This window comes from Triticum dicoccoides, chromosome 3B, assembly GCF_002162155.2.
Source record: "Triticum dicoccoides isolate Atlit2015 ecotype Zavitan chromosome 3B, WEW_v2.0, whole genome shotgun sequence".
NCBI classification, from domain to species: Eukaryota; Viridiplantae; Streptophyta; class Magnoliopsida; order Poales; family Poaceae; genus Triticum; species Triticum dicoccoides.
In genome coordinates this window covers 826655191-826661625 of record NC_041385.1, presented here as the reverse complement: position 1 = coordinate 826661625, position 6435 = coordinate 826655191, and the positions used below count along the sequence as shown (strand labels likewise).

The 6435-nt window shown below is 51.5% G+C and overlaps 1 long non-coding RNA gene across 1 annotated transcript; it reads left to right on the top strand.

Annotated features, from left to right (window-relative positions):
• The first annotated feature begins 4616 nt into the window (after positions 1-4616).
• LOC119278724 lies at positions 4617-6115 on the top strand. The gene is made up of 2 exons (XR_005137941.1): positions 4617-5461; positions 5545-6115. It is a non-coding gene; the product is annotated as an uncharacterized LOC119278724 (long non-coding RNA).
• The last annotated feature ends 320 nt before the right edge of the window (positions 6116-6435 follow it).

Sequence of the window (6435 nt, the reverse complement as noted above, 5' to 3'; positions counted from 1 at the left end):
TGACCGACTGCCCTAAAGAGTATTTTTTTTCCCGATCCATTGATTGGAGTTTTTCTTTCTCGCCGATTGAGTGTTATTTTTCCTTGGTTTATTAATCTATAAAATCGGTTTGCGTCGTACGCCGCTGTCTGTCATCTACGACATGCCTCTGCTCCATCATTGGGTTGACTCCATCGGTATCTTCATCGTCTCCACACATCACGATGTGCCGCGCCGTGCATGCGCTCCTCTACGGCGTGGCCGGTCGCGTGCTCGGTTTCATCCAGGCTAGCCTTCACGCACGTGCATGCCCATCAGCACATGTCAGGCAGCTTGATCCAGCGAAGATCATCGTCGAGCATGCATGTCCCTGCATCGATCGAGCAATGGGCTACAACTGCGTTATCTCTTCGGACCGCAGCATCACCACCTCATGGTTTTTTCCCAGCTGCATCGACCTGCTCGCTGCCGCTGCGTCGTCCCTTCGTGCCGTAGAGCCGTGGCCCGCGGTCCACCGCCGCCCCGAGGCCGTCCGCTTCAGGCCGTCTTCGAGGCTGCACCGACCCTCGCGCTGCCACTGCTTCGTCCCATCGGACCGTAGCGAGCGTGGCATGCGGCCCCCGTTATCGCCCGGTGGTTCTCACCGCGGCTGCATCGACCCGCGTGCTGCCGCTGCGTCGCCCCTTTGGACCATAGTGCCGCGGCCCGCGACCAACAGTCGCCCCAGAGGACGCCCGTTCTAGGCGTCTTCGTGGCTGCACCAACCCTCGCGTTGCCACTGCATCGCCACATCGGGCCATAGCGAGAGTGGAACATGGTCTCTGCCGCTGCCCGAGGCTGTCTCGCGTTTGCACCGACTCGTGCTCCGTCGCTGTGCCACCTCTTCGGGCTGTAGTGCCGTGGCACGCGGTCCCCACTGACGCCCTGAGGTCTACCTGCCGTCGCCCCGACCCGCCTGTTGCCGCCGCAGCCCCCGGTCCACTGTCGCCCCCGCGCGTCGACTTCCCTTGGTATGCGCTGCGCCGTCTCCCTTGGCGTGGGAACGCAACCGTCCATGCCGGTCTTCGTCACGCTGTCGGGTTCCTCGCCTACTTCGAGCATCATCGCCGCACTCCTAACCTAGCCGTCGCCCGTCCACCTCCTTCATCTTCATCCAACACCAGCCCATCGCCAGCGTCGCCGTCATCTTCCCCAACCACTTCGTCTAGTCCGATCACCGTTGGTGACATCGGCCCCACGCCGATTGGTGCCACAATCGTCGTCGGGTCTCCTTCTCTACTGGCCCCTCCGACTCCTCGAGATGGCGTACAACTCGTGCAGGTCCCTCATCTACGCATGTCCGGTGCTGGAAACACTGACGCGTGCCTTTGTCTACGACGTTTCCTCGGGTTTGGCAAACCCGGCGCGGCGCCTCATCAACACCGTCCTCTACCCGGCGCAACTACTTTGACACCACAGTGCCCATGACTAACTCGACGCCTCCTTGCGCCCGCGGCTCCACGGCGACATCCTCGACACCGGCTACCCCGACTCGACATCGACCACGACATTCTTTGCACGGCTACCTCGACCACGGCTACACCACCCTACCTCTCGGTTACTTCGACAAACGGCGTAAAGGGCTACCGCCTTGTTTGAGCAACCTCGTTGGTTTCCACTCCAGCCATGACTTCCATGATGCATCGACGGTTACGACTGTGGGGGATGTCCGTCGGCTTGCCTTCGGATTCTTCTTCAGTCTCACTGTTTGCGTCGCTACCATTGTGACTACGGTGGGATGTTCAGTATATGATTATCAGGAAGTATAGGATAGACTAGGATTGGTTCTGCCTTGTCTTGTACCCGAACTTGGTCATTGTATTCTTATATATATATATGCCCGCGAGGCTCAAGCAATATAACAAACTATTCCACCAATCCCTCTCTGTCCCTTCTAACAACATCTTTTCTTTGGAACTCATTTGCTGTACATTTAACCTCCTCAAAATCTCCCCTCGCCGTTGCTGATCCTGATGGCGGTGGTGGGCGGCGCAGTGTTTTCCCCCTCTCCCCTTTTTTCTAATACAATACCGACGCAAATGCTGACATATACGCACATACACTCACCTCTGTGAATACACATACACCTACAGACACATATACCGAGCCGACACATCAACACGAGATTGACCATACCACCTTTGTAATCGATAGAAACATCTCCTCCCACTGAACGCACATCATTGAAAGGCCTGAAATAAATTATGAAAAACATCAAAGACTAACTAAAACCCAAGTGAAGTACACTATGGGACGTACGAAAAGTACCCGCATAAAGATATATATGCTGGCCTGGTTGCGATTTGTGTAGCAGGGAGCAACAGTTAGAAGTAGACCCGATAAAAGATCAAAATCATGCATCTCTTTCTGAAATAAAACTTGCTATAGAAATAAGTTATTAGATGAAATTCTACTTTTCCCACATGATCAATTATCGTGGTTCTTGTTAGTAAATTACATGTGCATTTCCCAGCGAATTCAACATAGTTACATGGTACTGATAATAAGCAAATGCTAGTTAATTACTTAATTTTTTTTGAGTGGTGTAGTACCCCTACACAAATCAGTTCACAAAGGTTCTAGGGATACCTATGCCCTCAGGTGGATCTAAAAGCTAAACATAACAGCCAAGATTACTTCTAACTGAAGAATGAGCTAGCCTGCGAGCTTCAAAATTTGAGCTACGCTTCTCTAGGCAGAACTCAATGCCATCAAACTGATCACCCCTAGCCTTGATCTCCTGTATAATATGATAGTAGCTCAGCTTCGTCCTCATTCAGCGTGTTTATCACCCTGAGGCAGTCTGGAGCGATCTTAACTTTTGAGTTAGCAGGTCGTTCGCCAGACAGATGGCCTACCTTATCGCTAGCGCCTCGACAATTTTAGGATCCACCAGTCCCAAAAAACCACTGAAGATGCTCCCATTGACTCACCATTACTTCTCCCAGCAACAGCTGCTACGGTTGATTTGTCATCCAGTTTACCCAGGGCTCCGTCCACATTGATCTTAGTCCATCCCGCTGGAGATGAAATCCACCGGTCCACATTGACCTCGACCTGTCTTGCACTTCCCTCGTGTTTCTTCAAATGATGTACCAGTCCAAGTTCCTAGGAAGTTTGTGACAAAACAGTGAGTAGATAAGGGGCTTTGTAACAATTTTTCATGAATAGCCTTCCGCCGCGTGTGCCATATAGCCCGGTAACAAAAATATCTACCAGTTCATGTGAGGGCAATTTTTTGATGAGCTCAAAAATCCAATCTCTCACATTTCCTTGCTGCGTTAATGCAACTTGTTCTGAAGTGTTTTCCGATGCCAAGGCCCAAACACAGTTCGCCATCATACACTTGATGAATGTTGATATATAGAAACATAAGAGATAGGAGATATCAGTGGAGCAGTTCGCCATCATATATATGCGCAATGCTCCGCTTATATCTCCTGTCTCTTGTGTTTCGTAGTTGTGGCAAAATTCCTCGGATGCAACTTTGGAATCATGCATCTAGCCACGAATTTATAAGGTAGAACACAGTTAAAGAATCCCAGTTCCTTCACAATGCACTATATCTCATGAGCTTATTTAACAGAATGGTTATTCTCCATCTTGTACTCATGGAAACTCTACATGATGTACAGTTCATTGCCCGCATCTGTTGCACCGAATTTAGTATTCCGTAGCATCACACATGTGACAACAACTACAAATAGAGACATTAACAGAACACAATGGATGTACTATTGTTAGCTGCTACAGGAGCGACGTTGCTGATGATGATCGTAGCATCGCCCGACTTGGACGAAAAGCAACCCATGATGAAGAAAAATTGAGCAGTGACGCTTATGAAGAACCTAATTCGTCTTCTCTCGGTGTAGGGTCCAAGGACGAACGGTTTCGGAGACATTCGGGATAGCATAGAGTACGATGACGGTGCAAGTTGCCAGATGAGGCAAACCCTACGTGTTTTCAATATGTCTTTGACCGCGGATGGCAGTAGTATATATAATATAATAGGACCAGAGGTGGTATTGTATCGCGATCACGATCACAAACCGGCTTGGATTCTAAGTCGTATACTAACCGTACTAGATTTTGACGCATCATTCATGCGGCTGGAGCCCAGGCAGGCCAGGCAAGGCAAGCGAGCACGCGCATGTGCTCCGTGCGTGTGCTCTCCTATTTCTCTCAACAACACATAACATAGAGTGGTGGAGAGAATTCACTATATAAAGAGGTCCAACACTTCCTCAACTAGCAATATGAGACTAAACTTCACCACCACCACTTGCCATTTTACTCATGGACTGATTTGAGATTTCAGAAATTGCTAATGGGCCTTGCCCATTAATTTCTAACAATTTATTCTGATCTAACTGAGAAATGAGTAGTTCTAAAAAAAGTTCTAGAGAAAATCTAGATGAGAATGAGCAAATACATATTAGTTAAGGGAAATGTTTACAATCGACACGCCAGCCGAACGTTTAGCCAGACGCGCACTACGTGTAGGATTCATATGGATCATACGCGTCAGATCGATCTATTTTTGGGCCCACACATTGATCTTCACCCGACCTTATCTTCTCAGCAGAACATCCTCCTCCACTTGTTTTATTTCCTCTCTCTCCTTCGTTCTCCTCCAATTGATCCCCTTTTTCTCACCCCTTGCCATGAACGCCACACCGCCATGGATGCGGCCTTCAAGCAACCCATGTCCATCCCCTCTCTACCTCCCTGCTGACACGCGTCCTCACCACCGCCTCCCGCAAAGCCTGCATTGAGGCGACGACGAGCTGCTCTGTCCCTCCCTCCCCTGTGAGCTTGAGGCGATGGCGCTCTCTCACCGTGCGGCTGTGACACTATTTGTTTTGCAAGACACCGTGCTTCCTGTTATGGCTTTGTTTTTTATTTTTAGCCGGTTGCAGCTTTTTGATTTGTCGATTCCAGCTTTTTATTTCGCTGGTTGTAGAAATTTCATTCACGAGCACCAATCTTTGATTAGTTGGTTCCAACATTTTTTCCCGCCGGTAGTAGCTTTTCACGTCGCTGGTTTCAATATTTGATTTCGCCGGTCGCAACATCCCCCTTTTTGTTAGTAGCAACTTTTTGATTCACACGTTGTAGCATTTTATTTCGTCAGTAGTAGCTGTTTGCTGGAGGAAGGGGATCGATGAAGATTTTTATTTGCTACAACCTTGTACCACAGAAGCTTCAACCATGTGTGCCAGAGCTGCAAGCCGTGTACATCAGAGCTACAACCGGAGACGCCCGTCGCCAGCGAGGCTGCAACCGGCATGGGCCAAGGTGCAAGCGACGCAACGGCAAGCTCCAAACCTGGTGGATCACCATGCCGGCGAGGGGAGCTGCATCCATGGTGGCGAGTAGCTAGAACCGTCTTTTATTTTTTCCTACGACCGACCAAATGTTTTGCTACGCTCCAGCGACGAAGGTCCATGGTTTTGCTGGAACCTGCAATTTTTTTGCGTCAACTGACTTTTTTTTGTTTTCTTAGTTGCCCAGTTTTTTTTGCAGGAACATAGTGCTGTAAAATCGACAACGACGGTGAGCCGTAGGCGGCGACGCCGTGCTTCGATGGGGCGCACAAGCTGCTGGAACCGGCTTTGGCCGCAAGCTCCATTAGGCTTTCAGTGGAGCTGCACATGACAGATGGGTGTGTTGGGCAATAAGCCGCGGCGGCGAGCCGGGCGCGATCGGTGCGTGTTATGGGTGCGCATCAGACGCGTCTTGCGCGTCGGGACCGCGGGCGTGTGTGCGTGCGTGTGGTGCACGGGGTGGCTGTGCAGGTTAGACACCGTGCGTGTGTGCGTGTAGACTAGGTCAGGACGTGATCCGAGCGCAGCGGGAGCGCGTGATCGTTGAGGGCTCGGCGCAAGGCGCGCACGCGGAGCGCATCGCGGGGCGTGCAGAGCAGGCCGATCGGAGCGCGCGAGTGGGCAGGAGCGAGTGGGTCGTTGCCCAGCTTGGCCCGGGTATAAAGCTCGCAGTGGCGATCATTGTAATGGCGTGGTGTGGATATTGAGTTTGTGCTCAGGGAGGCGTACATGCGCCAGCAAAAACACCACCGTGTCTTGGTTCTTCTTCCTCCTTCTTCCTCGTCTTCGTTGCTTCACGCCACGGCCAGAGAGAGAGAGAGAGGTCAGTGTGTGAGAGAGAGAGGTCAGTGAGAGAGAGAGGAGAGCTAGGGCTAGGGCTAGCGGTTCCAACAATTGGCATCAGAGCCACGTGAAGATCAGGGCGCGCCGGCGATGTCGATCGTTCCGTACGCCGGTGGAGCGGGCGGCTCGGTGTCAAATCCGGCGCTTGTGCTCAGGGGGAGAACTACACCACCTGGGCCATCAAGGTGGAGGCTGACCTGGACGCCGCCGGGCTGTGGGAGGCGGTGGTGCCGCCGGAGGACGCGAC